The sequence below is a fragment of the Mobula hypostoma genome, unplaced genomic scaffold (assembly GCF_963921235.1).
Source record: "Mobula hypostoma unplaced genomic scaffold, sMobHyp1.1 scaffold_36, whole genome shotgun sequence".
NCBI lineage: Eukaryota > Metazoa > Chordata > Chondrichthyes > Myliobatiformes > Myliobatidae > Mobula > Mobula hypostoma.
The window spans coordinates 212,822-230,055 of record NW_026948187.1 but is presented as its reverse complement, the minus strand read 5'-3'; the positions used below and the strand labels follow the sequence as shown (position 1 = coordinate 230,055).

Below are 17,234 nucleotides of genomic sequence, written 5' to 3'. Positions count from 1 at the left end.
TTGACAAGATGCCACACATGGGTCTGCTTAACAAGTTATGAGCCCGTGATAAGAGTGGTGATTGTTAAGTTCGTGGCCTAAGGTAGAGGGAGTCAATTTTAGAAACCCTAGCACATTTATTTTTCAACATAGTCCCCTCCTACATTTACACACTTAGTTCAGCGGTGGTGGAGCATACGGATCCCTTCTTTGTAGAAGCCGGCGCCTTGGACCTGCAGAAGTAGTCGATACCAGGGGTGAATGATAAGTTCGTGGCCTAAGGTAGAAGGAGATGAATAATTAACTTCAAACTTTCTGCATAATCACTCAAAGAGTTGGACTGCATGTGCATGTAATGAGAGCTGTATAACTCATCTCCTGCTACCTTAGGCCGCGAACTTATCGAGGGGTGGCAGGGGTAAGTTTGTCATGCAGAGAGTGGTGGGTGCATGTAATACACTGCCGGCGGCAGTGCTGGACGCCGATACAAAAGGGTCTTTTAAGAGCTTCTGAGAAAGGTACATAGAGCTTAGAAAAATAGAGGGTTGTGCGCTGGGGAGATTCCAGGCAATTTCTAGAGTAAGTCAAGTGGGTGGCACAACATTGTGGGCCGAAGGGCCTGTAATGTGCTGTATGTTTCTATGTTCTATAACATGAGGCACCAGACCTGACCGACTGTTAGTAGAGCAGGCCCTGGACCACAGCAAGAGCCGTAGCTCCGCAGACAGCAAACGCTCGTCGTCTCAACCGTCTGAAACTCGGCAGCCTCTTCCCACCTTACCAGCCTAACAGACATTATTGGGGAAGCATAAATTAGCAACCAGAGTGCTCAACAATTCCCCTTGACTCGCGGCACGGAACGAGTTCATGCAATTTAACAGTCCAACCCCGATAATGATGGATTAGTACGTACGGCAGGATCTCTGTGAATCTTAAGGCGATGAGGACTTGAATTCTAATTCTGCTAAGAATCAGAAACTACAAAAAGTGCGTCTTTATGTACACGGAGTATGGATTTACTCTATTTCTGTCAGATCAGCGACGCCCCATGTGTCTTATTCGTGATACTGTACTGTCTAAAGAAACACTGAAACTATCAAGATTGCAGGAACACTTCCGTAAAAGACACCCCGAAAAGGCTACCTATGTTATTACTCAGTTCCAGAGGATGAAAGAAGCGTTTGACAGGCGTTGTACACTCGAGTCATTTGCCAGGAAAGCTAAAAATATCCTTGATCGCAATCTCATTGCTTCTCATAACATTTCCAAAATGATAGCAAAGTGTGAAAGATCTCATACAATTAGATAAAGATTATTAATGCCTGTTGTATCAGAAGTGCTCGCCACTGTTCTCAAAACGGATACCAGTATTTTAAAATCAATTCCCCTGAGTAATGACTCTGTGTCTCGTCGTACTGATGACATGAGTAAGGACATTAAGTATCGCTACGCACAGAACTACACACAAAAAAAATACAACAGAATTTGGGAGCCAACTGTATGAGTCAATTATGCGGGACAACGAGGCCTTGCTAATGGCATATGTATGGTTAATCAAAAATGGAAACGTTGATGACGAGATTTCCTATTGTAAATAGTTGAAAACAGATATTAACATGGAATAAATCTATGAGAGCTCAAAATGTATATTGATGACAAAATTCTTTTGATTAGGAACAGGATTTCTTGTGCAATGGATAGAGCGGCATATAGGACAGGTCGCCATTTAGTGGAATTTCTGAAACTTAAATTGCAAGTCCGTGGTGTCATTCATTGTCAACACCCCGCAGCTACTGTGCAGGGTAAAGGTACTGTGAAAACTAGGTTTAAAGATAAATAAAAAGTCAAAGCAGAATATTTCTTTCATGCTGGCATATGATAGCCATGTTTTTACACGATGGGAACGCTGGAAAGTATATTCGGTCTCAGAGGGGCGAGTATGGCGACTATGAAGGTCTTCAGGAGGGCATTAGCAAGTATGTGGGCGTTGGGTTGGCAAACACTGCTCTGGAAGAAAGAGTTAGCCAATGGGAAAGCATAACCGTCCATGGATGGGATCCCCACGATCATGGCAGACTAGGTGTCAACGAGAACGTGTCCGACGACAGGCTCAAAGTTGGAGACTTCTTCCCAGAAACTGGATGTTTCCTTCTGGCAATACTGGTCCAGGTGGTTAAGACAAAAACATCAAAGATGCGCAATAAAAGGCTAACAAATTCAAGACGATAAAAGCAGAATATGCCATGTGAAACCGGAAAAAAAAGATCCCACAATTACAGTATCCTGCAACAATCTAATTCAATCCGATTACTTACACAGGCACCATCAGGCGACAAACATCTTTCACCAAATTCTTGCTTTAAGATACAAAATCATGAAACATACCATGCATTATTATAAATACAATCCGATCCAGTTTTAGAGTCAGGACCCTACAATTATATTACGACCGATACATTATTGGAGATGGGATAATACCTGGTACCCGCCCGAATATAATATTACAGGATAAATATGCAGTAATAATTTATTTAATGGGTATGGCCACTCCGAACACATACAACCCACGGAAATCAGTCAGTGTAAAACACCAGAAATAAGCTGATGAAAGAGGGAAATGAACGACTATGGTACATGAAGAGGGTATACATTGTTCAGTTGTAATATACACGACTGGCATCTTCCCCAAATCACTGCACAATAGCTCTAAACATTTCGACCTGCACGGCAATATTTATTCAAATCTCCAGAAAGGCACAATAATAAAAAGCACTAGAATAGTCCAAAAGTTCCAAGCGATTGAGAAATAAGTGTGCTCGTCTATGTCCATAACGCAATTTTTATCAGTTTTAGCTGAAATAAAAAGTAAAAATAATAAACATGCGATTCTACTGGAGTGAATGCAGAGGAGAGTCAACACGCAATTTGATCCGACGGGCATTTATTAGAAATCAGGAAGTGAGATGACATTATTTTCCTTGAAGCAGAGTAGGCACCGGAGATTTCCGTAACAATTTGCACAATTATGAATGAGTTCTGTGGTGTTAAATATTTCTCTGTAACATCTTTGTCTAATGCGACGGACATGTCCAAGCTTCACTGTAAGTTCGTGTTGACTTTCTTTTTTTTCATTCATTCTTATGCAAAAGACTAAAGTAACGAATAAGCGGCATTTTATGCCGATTTGGTCTTGAATGTCCCCAGAACCTGTCTCGCTTTCTCATGACCGAAAAGGGTCTGGCGGTGACGAGGGCTGGAATATAGTGGAAAACTGAAAATAAAAGGTAGGATGAGTTTAATAATTGGTAGGAGTGGAGGTCGCGGGGTGCGGGTGTCGGAGAGTCTGTTCCTGTGCTGTGTTTCTCTCGGGCTCGAAACCAGATTTACTCTCCCCTCTGCCACGTTCTCCGATGATCGTTGGTTCTGTAGAGTCAAGATCGAAAACATTGCAACCGCCGCCAAGAAGAGCTTAGTTATTTTGTTTATTAATTCGTTGAATAATTGATGTGAGCGGATATTTCACTGCGCTGATGAACTGCTCTCTGAACTTGGACTGAGTTACCCCATAAATAAACGTGTTTGTGCAGCAACTTAATATCATCAGCATGTCTCCGGTGTGTTGAAAACTGTATTCAGAATCGTTGTAATTATTTTGATCCAGTCCGGCGATGGTGTTATAAAGGAATTCAAAAACACTCACCGACCACAGGACGATGAAGCTTCCGGAGACGGTGAGAAGTAAGATCACAGACCTCCTCCTGCTCTCCATCTCCGGGTCACTGCGGTTCTCCGCCTTGCTCTGACCCCTCAGCCCCTTACGGACGCGACTAGTCACTAAAATGTGTCTGACTGTCAGAGCGTTGAACAGTAGTATTAACACGAACGGGAGTAATGGCGTTAGGACGGTAGAAAGCCGGTCATATCCCACCCACCCGGGATCCGTATAGTAGCCCGGTATTTCAATACAGTCCCGGGGTATATTGTCAACCACTTTCACAGGACGAGATATAATAAATTCGGGCACATTACTAAAACAGAGCAAAACGCCTGTTGTTGTCAGAACCACAGCCGCAGTTTTCCCGGTGCAATATTTTATTTTCCACATCTGGCAACAAATGGCGACAAACCGATCAAATGTAAAAGTGACGGTGAACCACACAGAACTTTCTGTGGCTGCCTCTGCCAGGACAGAGATCACACTGCACACTGGGGTGATGTCCAGGAAAGTCCCGGGGAAGTAATAATAACCGACCCGCCACAATATTACCGCAAACACGATGGTCAGTCGATCCGCCGCTGCCGTGGCCACCAGGTAGCGAGTGGTGCGGGTGGAAAGGCCGCACTTTCCCCGGGACAGGATCACCATCGCCACTAAATTCACTGGGAAACAACAGAGAGAGCGAGTGAGTTACTGTCTGTCCGCTCCGTGGGTCCCGGGGCAGGGAAATGCTGGAAATGGAGAGCAGCTCATTCCCGGAGGTTTAAAACGCGGAAGGCGGGGATCGCCGGCGCCTCAAAGGTGCCGATGCCGGGAGAAATGTTACGGTCCGGGGCGCTGACTGCACGGAGAGCAGGGTTCGGGAAGGAGGCCGGGAACGCTTTGGAAATCAGTGTAAATCTCTTTCCATCAGGTTTCTGACTGATATGCAAAGCCGAGAAAGCCTCGGCAACTTTCTCAGCGACAGTGATTCCCGCGATCCGGTCACATCTGTTCACACTGTCCGGTACCGCTCAGCCCCGCTGTCTCCGACTTTATCCACGGACAGTTTCCAAAGCTCGTTGCAGATTTACTTTCCCCGTTCGCAGGCATCGATCTCCTCCTCGGCTTCCGCCCACACGGGCCCGGCTCGGCTCACTTATTTTAAATTCTGCACCTACTCTTCGCCGCGGTTCCTTCACACTCTGTCAGGGGATCGGATCAGAAAGTTCCCATGTTGGTTTTATTTAATATTCTCCCTGACCCGCTCTGAATTACTGCGGCGCTACTCTAAATGCTCCGGTGTTGATGGTCCCGGAGCGGAGTGTCGCCTGTAACTTACCCCGTCTGACCGGTATCGGACCCCGCTGTGTCGGCTCTGAACTCCCGCTTCACTCCATCGATATCAGGGCGTGGAAACAAACCCCGGGAAACAAAAACCCACAGACACCCTTATTTAATTTTTCCAAACTCCCGAAACTCTCGGGATCTAATATACAGTTGGTTTCATTTTCAGGATATAAATGTACATTTTTTTGTCAATAGCAGACTGAGGAGTGTTGATTTGGTCCCTCAGCCAAATTGTTGACACAGTTTGGGAACAACTGGGCTCCGAGCACCGGCCCCTACAACACCGACTGGGACATCCTGCAGGCCCAAGAAAGGTCTTGTTATTCCAGTGGCCACACATTTTAATTCCACGTCCCATTCCCATTCTGATATGTCTATCCACGGCCTCCTCTTCTGTCAAGATGAAGCCACACTCAGGTTGGAGGAACAACACCTTATATTCCGTTTGGGTAGCCTCCAACCTGATGGCATGAATATTGACATCTCTAACTTCCGTTAATGCATCTCCCCCCCCCCCCCCACCTTCACAGACCATCCCTTATTTATTTATTTAATATATATTTTTATTTTCCCCCTTTTTTCTCTCTTTTCTCTCCCTCTGTCCCTCTCACTATAACTCCTTGCCTGATCTCCACCCTCCGGGCACTCCTCCCGCTTCTCTCTCCCCAGGCTTCCCATCCCGTGACCCTCTCTCTTCTCCAGCCTCGTATCCCTTTTGCCAATCAACTTTCCCGCTCTTAGCCTCGTCCCTCCCCTCCTGTCTTCTTCTATCATTTCGGATCCCCCCCCCCCCCCCACTTTCAAATCTCTTACTATTTCTTCTTTCAGTTAGTCCTGACGAAAGGTTTCGGCCCGAATCATCGACTGTACCTCTTCCTATAGATGCTGCCTGGCCTGCTGCGTTCCACTAGCATTTTTTGTGTGTGTTTCTTGTTCCTCCAATTTGTTTTGAGCTGTGACAGTATTTTTTTTATCAGAACTAACCATGGAGACTAAAATTATCTAAGTTAAAATGTTGTCCTTCACCCACTGACGTGCTATGTAAACTTTTAACAGTGTAGAAAAGTAAACGGATTTGTGTATGGGAATCACAAACACAACATCACGTTCGTTCCGCTGTATCTGTCAGTTCACCAGCGCTTGAATGCCGCCGATCCTTGAATGTGGAGGTGGAGATGCTGGAGAAGACAGCGTCCCACTCGCTACAAGGAGAGCCCGATCACGTGTCCATGTCCGTGATCTGATTGGATACATCGCCATGACGTTGATAGCAGTGTGACGTCATTCACTGGCTCTCATTTTGGAAGGGATTCAGTCGCCATCGCAGATACACCAACAGCTTCGCACTGGGAAGCGGCCGTTCACCTGCTCCGTGTGTGTGAAGAGACTCATTCAGTTAACCCACCTTGTGATGCTCCGGTGAGTTCACAATAAATAGAGGCCGCATTTCTGTCCGGAGTGAGCAAAGAGTTTTACTAAACCATCCCAGCTGCTGCAGCACCAGCAACTTCACATCAGGGAGGAAGTTCAAATCAGCTCTGTGTTAAATGTTTAACCATCACGGTGACTGAAGGCAGCTGCAGGTTCATGAGGGACTGTTACTGTCAGAATCTGCAGTTCTTGCAGCTGCTCATCGCACCCAGGACTGAACCCTGGTCACTGAGCATTGGAAAAGTCTGTTCTGCTGATGTTAGCCTTAAACTAGACGAGTGTTTAATATTCTGGATCTGTGAAAGATGAATCAGTTCTGTATTCACTCCCGTGTCTCAGGTACTTGCTGTCTCTACCACACTCACAATGTACACTAGAGAGGCCACTCGGCCCATCTGGTCCCTGCCCATGTTTCATGTTCCATATCAGTATATCAATATCTATCCCTGTCGTTCCCCTCTCACTCTCCCTGTGATGACAGGTTACAACTAGTCGCCACCCCGTGGGATAGGAAATTTCCCTTGAATATTATGGAATCATGGAAATTTACAGCACATTACAGACCCTTCGGCCCACAATGTTGTGCCGACCATGTAACTTACTCTAGAAACTGCCTGGAATTACCCTACCACATTGCCCTCTATTTTCCTAATCTCCATGTACCTATCTAACAGTCTCTTAAAAGACCATATTGTATTCACCTCTACCACCGTCGCTGGCAGTGCATTCCACACACACACAACTCTTTGTTTAATAAACTTAGCTCTGACTTCTCATCTGTACCTACTTCCAAGCAGCTTAAAACCATGTCCCTCGTGTTAGCCATTTCAGCCCTGGGAAAAGCCTCTGGCTATCCACACGACCAATGCTTCTCATCCTCTTATACACCTGCATGAATTTCCTGCATGATTTTCTCCAGGCTGAATAAGACAATGAGCTCACTGTGGTTTTGGCGTTCTTCAGGGCTCTGGACTGAGGTGGTTAAACACCTTCTTCCCTGCTCTTTTTAACTTTTTGGGGCCATTTTCACTAATTTCAAACGACTGTGCCGTCGACAGCTGGGTTGTTGCAATGCACTGCTGAAGTCTGACAGCAGACTAGCGAGTGAATCTTCGATGGAGCGAGTCAGAAACCAAAGAGTTGCCAGCCTGAGTCAGGGCTTTGGGGCTCCGGAAAGAGATGCGGCCTAGAGTTTACAAGGAGGAAGAAGAGGAATCAGACCAGCAGGATGTGGTTACAAATGAAAGATCAAAAACACTTGGAAACTGGTTGATCAAAAAAAAGGTTAATTTCTGCAAAATACTGGTGGAAATCAACAGATCAGGCAGCCAATGTGGAGAGGAACAAATAAACAACGTTTAGGCCGAGCCCCTGCAGCACGCCTAGACTGTGTACTCTGCCAAGTCGCTGCCTGAACTGCAGAGTTCCTCCAGCATTTTGTGTGAATGTGTCCACACTCCAGCAACAGCACAATCTCTTGTGTTTTATATCTGCATTTGTAAGGACGTTCTACTTTGGCATTAAACACGCGGAACGTTTGCTGATATTAAGTGTATTGTTTTATTACAGCTGCTTTCTGCGTTAAAAGAGGTGCTGAGTTTTCTACACACAAACAAATCTGAGGTATGTACTTGAACCGGTGCTTGCAGAAACTTTCAATGGCTCCGTGATTAACTTGAAAACTCCGCGTTACAATTCTCGCCGTCGCTGAAGCACCGATCGAATGCGCAGGCGTCAGGGTTGCGGATGGTCCCGAATATCACGCATGCGCAGTACACAAAAGGCCTCGGATATCGCTGCCGGTGAGTGTTTCTCCGTGAGACCGTTTCCACTACCGACTGAGGGGCAATTGCTGTGACCCGCGATCCCGGGACAGTCCTGCTCTCGTCCCTCTCTCTCAGCCCCACGATCCGTACACGGACCCCAGGGAGATTCCGGCTGATGAGGGAATGGGAGCCGATGGATCTCTCAGACAGAGCTGAGCTCCAGCTATCTAAATGCAAGGATTAGGAACTCGGAGAAAGGGAACAAAATCTTTTACATCACCAGGTGAGAAAATCACCTTTCTTCTACCTCCAATCACAAACAAGAGAAAATCTGCAGATGCTGGAAATGCAAGCAACACACACAAAATGCCGGAATTCAGCATTAGTACTCTTTTCCGTAGATGCTGCCTGGCCTGCTGAGTTCCTCCAGCATTTTGTGTGTGTTGCTTGTTTTACCTCCTCTTGTTCTGGACCTTTCTACCCGTGGGAACATGTTTTGACCGTCTTCACTCTGTGAAGATAATGATATCAAACCCCTTTGTCCTGGTCAAGAAATAGCTTTTACATCACAAATGTGCCAGACTCCAATGAGACAGACTACTGTGTTTCCCTTCATATTCATCGGCATTGCCATCAATGAGTTCACCACCGTTAGTCACCTGGGGGAGGGTTCAGGGGAAATATTTATGTACAATACAGAAACTGGTGTTACCTGTGTGTATTGTGGTGATGCAAAAGTTGCTGGAGAATTTGCAGCTGGGAAGAGGTGGAGTGATATTTGGAAATTTGACTTTTTTAAGTGTAATTTAGCAAGCAAACCACATATGGACAATGTGCAAAAGCTCTGGTAAGAAAATACCTCATTACCCATTACAGGCCTGCTACATATGTTGTGTGAGAGTGCAGATGAACTCGATCAAACCAAGAGGAGATTAAAGTTCCTATCGACAATGATTTGCTAGCTGTTAAAATGAATACCTCTCTATATAAAATTAAGTGTGCACATGTTGTCACTGGGTGGAAAAATGCACAGTACAAGATTTTTGTGCACGCTGGTTGTTACAAATTAGAGGGGACATTGGTGGGAATGTGGGGAGACCTCCAGTGTCCCTGATGCCCTCACCTACAAGATGTGCATCCAGCTGCAGCTTGTAACCCTGCACTTGGAGGAGTTGGAACTTGAAATGGATGAATTCCTGATCATCCAGGTGTTGGAGGGGGTGATAGATATGACATGAAGAGAGGTGAGTTACACCCAAGGTGCAGGATACAGGAAACTGGGTGAGAGTCGGGAAGTGGAATGAGGTTGAATAACCATCGCAGAGTACTCTTGTGTTCATCCCTCAGAACAATGGTGGACCACTTTAGAAACTGTTGGGGGATTACCTGGCAGAGAAAAGTCAAAGGGGTGATAGGGGATTCGTTAATTAGGGGAACCGAACAAGAAGGGACTAATATCCTATTGGTAAGGTTTGCTAGAGCTAGTGTGGGGGAGTGATGTGGTTAAAATAAGTTGCAGGGAGAATGGGAGCAAGAATGACAGATCCGACAGTGGAGAGGGTGAATTGAATTGAATTGATTTTATGACATACATCCTTCAAATACATGAGAAGTAGAAATCTTTACTGTTATGTCTCTGTATAAATGTGCAATGTGTAATTTATAGTAATTTATAATATATAGTTTGTACATAGGACAGTCTATATAACAGAGAAATCAATTAATCAGTCTGCAGCCTGGTAGAAGATGATGTCCTGGAGCCTCTTGGTCCTTTTGCTGTGGTACCATTTCCTGGATGGTAGCAGCAGGAACAGTTTGTGGTTGTGGTGAATTGGGTACCCAGTATCATTTGGGCCCTTTTTACACCCGTCTCTGTAAATGTCCTGAATAGTGGGAAGTTCACATCTACAGATGATCTGGGCTGTCCGCACCACTCTCTGCAGGTTCCTGCGATTGAGGGAAGTACAGTTCCCATACCAGGCAGTCATGCAGCCAGTCAGGATGCTCTCAATTGTGTCCCTATAGAAAGTTCTTAGGATTTGGGGCCCATCCAAAACTTATTCAACTGTCTGAGGTGAAAGAGGTGCTGTTGTGTTTTTTTCACAACACAGCCGGTATGTACAGACCATGTGAGATCCTTGGTGATGTTTATGCCGAGGAACTTAAAGCTGTTCACCCTCTCAACCCCAGATCCATTGATGTCAATAGGGGTTAGCCTGTCTCCATTCCTCCTGTCGTCCACAATCAGCTCCTTTGTTTTTGTGACAATGAGGGAGAGGTTGTTTTCTTGACACCAGTCAGATGTTGTTCAGACTTCAGATAGAATCAGCAATCAATTGGTTGAGCATGGTGCGATGAATGTGCTGAGCTGTGTATATCACAATGCAAGAAGCATCGTAGGAAAGCCAGATGAGCTCAGGACAGGGAATTATGATATTGTAGCCATTATTAGAACTTGGTTGCACCCAACAGTCTGAGGGATTGAGAGGAACAAATTTGTAGAGAGATCACAAACGATGCCAAGAACAAAAGTTGATTCAGTAAGTGATCTTAACTTTCCATATATTGACTGGGACTCCCATATTGTAAAAGGACTAGATGGGATAGTTTGTCAAATGTGCCCTTAATCAGTACGTAGAATTCCTGATGTAGAAGTTGGAGAAAGGTCAATTTTGATGGTATCAGAAATGATCTGACAAGTGTGGTTTGGGACAGGCTGTTTTCTGGCAAAGAAGTACTTGGTAAGTGGGAGGCCTTCAGAAGTGGAATTTTGAGTGAGTAGAGTTTGTATGAGCCCGTCAAGATAAAAGGTGAAAGGTAACTGGTGCAGGGAACCTTGGTTTTCATTAGATATTCAGGCCTGGGATATTTTGTTCCTCTAAAATGCCTCAGACTGTTGGGTGCTTCCAAGACTCATTAATGACTACAATATCATAATTCCACCCCTGAGCGCATCTGACTTTTTTTTAGTCATCTTCTGTTAGTTTCTAAAAGCTTCCCTGTTAGTGTTTGCTCTTTTGTTTGCCCTCTCTTTGTCTTTTATATTGGCTTTAGCTTCTTATTTCAGCCACGGTTGTGTCCTCCTGCTTTTCCAATGCTTCCACTTCTTTGGGACGTATCGATCACTCAGCTCCCGAATTGCTCCCAGAAACTCCAGCCATTGCTGCCCCGTTGTCACTCCTACCTTTTCCCTTCCAAACAAGTTTGTCCAGCTTCTCTGTCATAGAAACATGGAGAAGTTCAGTATGCAAACAGGCTATTTAGCTGATCTGGTCAATGCGTAAATAACATTTAAGCTGTCTAATGCAACAACCTGCACCGGGACCATCGCCCTCCATACCCCTACCATCCAGGCTGCCATCCAAACTTTTTTTAAATGGTGAAACCGAGTTTATATTCACCACTTGTGCTGGCATCTCATTCCACACTCTCATGACCATTTCAGTAAAGAGCTTTTCCACATGTTCCCATTAAATTTTCACCTTCTCCACTTCCCCATGACGTATGGTTGTAGTCCCACCCAACCTCAGTGGGAAAAGCTGCTTGCATTTACCCTATCTATACCCTCATACTGTTGTGTACGTCTAACAAATCCCAAAGTAATATGTAATTTCCTTTTTTAGATGTATAAGATGATGAGGGGTATTGATCATGTGAATAGTCAGAAGTTTTTTCCTCCAGGGCTGAAATGGCTAACACAAGCGGGGGCATAGTTTTAAGGTGCTTGGAAATAGATACCGAGTGGATGTCAGGGGTAAGTTTTTTTTTACACAGAGTAGTGGGTATGTGGAATACACTGCCAGCTATTTGCGTGAGAGTGTTTCAGTTACTGTGGGGCCAGGCACCCATGCAGCTCAGCAGGAACAGGGAATAATACCAATGGAGAGAGAAACTGAGCCAGGTAACAGACTGGAGACAGTAGAAATGCCCCATTCTTATAGAGACAGGAAGAGCATCAGAGAATTTGATGGTCATTCCAGATACCAGCACTGTGCCCGGTTAGAAGATGATTTCTCTCTCCAACTTGGGTTGAACTTCACTGTAACAGTGTGATGTCAGATCACACCTTGACAACTCAAGTGATCTCACCTGAAATGCTGTCCTTCACCCATTGATGGATTTTGTAAATCTTTTTACAGGTTAAAAACGGCAAGGAATTTGTCTACGGGAATCTTGAGAACAACACGCCAGTTTTGCTGTCTCTGTCCAGATATTTAAGAAGTGGAGCAAGGGATTCACTCGATCATCCTTCCTGCTCAGACAGTGGGAATGGATTCACTCGGTCATCTCAAGTGAAGGTACATCAGCAAGTTCACACTGGACAAGGCCATGCACCCGTTCTGTGTGTGAGAAAGGATTCAGTTGGACATCCCACCTGTGGACACACCAGTCAGTTCACACTGGGCAGAGGCTGGTCATCTGCTGAATTTGTGGGGAAGGATTCACTCGGTCATCTGACCTAATGCCTCACCAGCGAGTTCACACCGGGGAGCGGCCGTTCACCTGCTCGGACTGTGGGAAGGGATTCACTTACTCATCTAAACTGAAGGTACATCAGCGATTTCACACCGGAGAGCGGCCGTTCATCTGCTCAGTGTGTGGGAAGGGATTCACTTGCTCATCTAACCTGAAGGAACATCAGCGAGTTCACACTGGGGAGAGGCCATTCACCTGCTCAGACTGTGGGAAGGGATTCATTCAGTCATCTGACCTACTGGCACACCAGCGAGTTCACACTGGGGAGAGGCCATTCACCTGCTCAGACTGCGGGAAGAGATTCACTCAGTCGTCCACCCTACAGAGACACCAGCGTGTTCACACTGGGGAGAAGCCGTTCACCTGCTCAGAATGTGGGAAGGGATTTACTCAGTTATCCACCCTACAGAGACACCAGCGTTTTCACACTGGGGAGAAGCCGTTCACCTGCTCAGTCTGTGGGAAGGGATTCACTCAGTCATCCAACCTACTGAGTCATCAGCGAGCTCACACTGGGGAGAAGCCATTCACCTGCTCAGAATGTGGGAAAGGATTCACACAGTTATCCCACCTACAGAGTCACCAGCGAGTTCACACTGGGGAGAAGCCATTCACCTGCTCAGTCTGTGGGAAGAGATTCACTCAGTCATCCCACCTACAGAGTCATCAGCGAGTTCACACTGGGGAGAAGCCATTCACCTGCTCAGAATGAGGGAAAGGATTCACTTAGTCATCCAAACGACTGGCACACCAGTCAGTTCACAGTGGGGAGTGGCCATTCACCTGCTCAGACTGTGGGAAGAGATTCACTCAGTCATCCAACCTACTGAGTCATCAGCGAGTTCACACTGGGGAGAAGCCATTCACCTGCTCAGAATGTGGGAAGGGATTCACTCACTGATCCCAACTACTGGCGCACCAGTCAGTCCACACAGGAGAGGCCGTTCACCTGCTGTGAATGTGGAAAAAGATTCATATGGTCATCTCATCCACAGAGACACCAGCGAGTTCACACTGGGTCGAGGCCATTCACTAGTTCAGACATTGGCAAGAGCTTCTCTCAGCCTTCTCAATCAAATGTGCATCATTGAGTTCACACTGGGGAGAGGTCATTCACCTGCTGTGAATTTGGGAAGGGATTCACTCAGTAATCTAACCTTGTGACACACTACCAGGTTCACACTGGGGAGAAAGTTTCAATTAACTGCATGCTGGATATTTGTCCATCACCGTTGCTGAATGCAATTTCGAGAGTGACTGTCGGTGCTGAACTCTGCAATTATTGCTGCTGCTCACCACACCCAGTTCTGCACCCTGGTCACTGGGCATGGGAAGAGTTTCTTCTGCTGCATATTCAACTTTAATGGGACTGGAGTTTAATATTCGGGATCTGGGACAAATAAATCAGTTCTATTTAAAACTCTGTCTCCGGTACTTAGTGAATTTATAGCAAAACTCGTGTACAGTAGAGAGTCATCTCAGGCTGGCTGGACCCTGCCAGTGATTCTGTTCCATGACAGTCCTCTTCAATCCTCCCCTGTTTTTCACCTCTTGCTCTCCCTGTGGTGATGCGTTCCAAACAGTCATCAACCTGTGGGTTCCCCTTGAATGTTCTGAAAACTAAAGAAGTCAAGTTGACTGCAAGTCTCTCTGACCTGTTCTTCTCCCCTCAAATCTTTGGGCTGAGGGTGAATAAAATTGGTAATTAACCTCCTTATTCATGGCTCATTTCCATATTATGGGTGATTTTCCCTGCTTCTAGAGGGTTAACATAGAAACATTGAAAACCTGCAGCACAATACAGGCCCTTCAGCCCACAAAGTTGTGCCGAACATATTCCTACCTTAGAAATTACTACGGTTACCCATAGCCCTCTATTTTTCTAAGCTCCATGTAACTATCTAAAAGTCTCTCAGAAGACCCTATCGTATCCGCCTCCACCACCGTCGCTGGCAGCCCATTCCACTCACACACCACTCTCTGAGTAAAAACTTACCCCTGACATCTCCTCTGTACCTACTCCCCAGCATCTTAAACCTGTGTCCTCTTGTGGCAACCATTTCAGCCCTGGGAAAAAGCCTCTGACTATCTGCACGATCAATGCCTCTCATCATCTTCTACACCTCTATCTGTTTACCTCTCATCCTCCGTCTCTGCTAGGAGAAAAGGCCGAGTTCAATCAATCTGTTTTCATAAGGCATGCTCCCCCAATCCATGCAACATCCTTGTAAATCTCATCTGCATACTTTCTATGGTTTCCATATCCTTCCTGCAGTGAGGCGACTGGAACTGAGCACAGTACTCCAAGTGGGTTCTGACCTGGGTCGTATATATCTGCAACGTTACCTCCCAGCTCCTAAATTCAATCCCACGATTGATGAAGGCCATTACACCAAAACAGAGTCAACCTGCGTAGCAGCTTTGAGCATTCTATGGACTTGGACCCCAATATCCTTCTGAACCTCCACACTGTCAAGAGTCTTACCATTAATGCTACATTCTGCCATCATATTTGACCAACCAAAATGAACCACTTCACACTTATCTGGGTTGAACTCCATCTGCCACTTCTCAGCCCAGTTTTGCATCCTATCAATGTCTCGCTGTAACCTCTGACAGCCCTACACACTATCCTTAACACCTCCAACCTTTGTGTCATCAGCAAACCTACTAACCCATCCCTTCAATTCCTCATCCAGGTTACTTCTAAATATCACGAAGAGTAAGGGTCCGAACAGATAACTGAGGCACTCCACTGGTCACCGACTCCTAGTTGCACCCAACTGGGGATCAGCATTTCTGGATTTGGTGTTGTGCAATGACCGGAATGAGATCACTTAAGGTAAAAGAACCCTGAGGGGAAAGCGATCATAATATAATTGAATTCATCCTGAAATTTGAGAGGGAGAAGCTAAGTACAACCGCGGAATAAGGACAATTACAGAGGCATGAGAGAAGAATTGGCCAAATTTGATCGGAAAAAAAAATACACTGGCAGGGATGACGACAAACCATTAATGGCTGTAATTTTTGGAAGCAATTCGGAAGACACAGGATATATACATTCCAAAAAGGAAGAACTATTCTAAAGACAACATCATACAACCTTGGTGAATGAGAAGGCAAAGCCAACATAAAAGCCAAAAGGAGGGCAGATAACAAAGCAAAAATTGGTGGGAAGTTGGATGATTGGGAAGCTTTTCTATACCAACAGGAGGCAACTTAAAAAGTAATTACGAAAGAAAAGATGGAATATGAAGCAAGCTAGTTACATTAAGGCTGATACCAAATGTTTCTTCAGATACATAAAGTGTAAAACAGAGGCAAGAGTGGGTATCGGACCAGGGGAAAAGAGGCGTGGGGAGTATGGGGTGTGTAGTAATGGGGGACAAGGAGTTGGTGTGTGAACTGAATAAGTACTTTGTATCAGTCTTCATTGTGGAAGCAACCAGAGGGATAGTGGAAGTCCAGATGTTTGTGGTTAGACGTGTGTGAAGTTGCCGTTACTCGAGAGAAGGCTCCTGGGAAACAGAACAGTCTGAAGGTAAATAGATCACCTGGACCAGATGGTATACATCCCAGAGTTCTGGAAGAGGTGCCTGAAGAGATTATGGAGATATTAGTAAAGATGATTTAAGAATCAGTGAAGTCTGGTATGGTTCTGGAAGACTGCAAACTTGGAAATGTCACTGCACTATTCAAGAAGGGAGAGAGAAGAATGGAAATTTTAGGATAGTTAGTCTGACCTCACTGTTTGGGTAGACATCAGAGACGGTTGTTGGGAATGTGTTTGCTGGGCACTTCGAGGCACATGATAAAATCGGCCTTCAGCATGTTTGCCTCAAGGGAAAATCTTGCCTGAAAAGTGTGTTGAAATTCTTTGGATTTATTGAAGTGGTAATAACCAAGATAGACAAATGAGAATCTGTTCATGATGTGCACCTAATCTTCCAGAAGGTCTTTGACAAGATGCCACACATGAGGCTGGTTAACAAGTTATGAACCCACGATATTACAGGAAAGATTATTGCATGGATAAAACAGTGGCTGTTTGGCAGGATGCAAAGGATAGTAATAAAGGGGACGTTTTCTGGTTGGCTGCCGGTGACTAGTGATGTCTACAGGACTTGGATGGCAGAATTGGTAGCTTTATTGCAAAGTTTGCTAATGATATCAAGATAGCTGGAGGGCCAGGTAGTTTTGAAGAAGCAGAGAGGCTATAAAAGGACTTCGACGATTAGAGGAATAGGTGTAAATGAACAGATGGAATACCGTGTCGGGGAGTGTATAGTCATGCACATTGGGAAAAATAAATACTGGGGTACGCTATTTTCCAAATATTCTAAACTTGGGAGCACTTGTGCAGGATTGCCTAAAGGATAATTTGTAGGTTGAGTCAGCAGTGAGGAAGACAAATGCGATTTTAGCATTCATTTCAAGAGGACGAGAATATAAAACAGGAATTTAATGCTGAGGCTTTGTAGAGCATTGGTGAGACCTCACCTAGAATATTGTCAGCAGTTTTTGGCCCCTTA

General features: G+C 45.4%; 1 pseudogene; it reads left to right on the top strand.

Annotated features, from left to right (window-relative positions):
- Positions 1-6,083: 6,083 nt before the first annotated feature.
- LOC134341590 (oocyte zinc finger protein XlCOF6-like) lies at positions 6,084-16,008 on the top strand (annotated as a pseudogene).
- Positions 16,009-17,234: the final 1,226 nt, after the last annotated feature.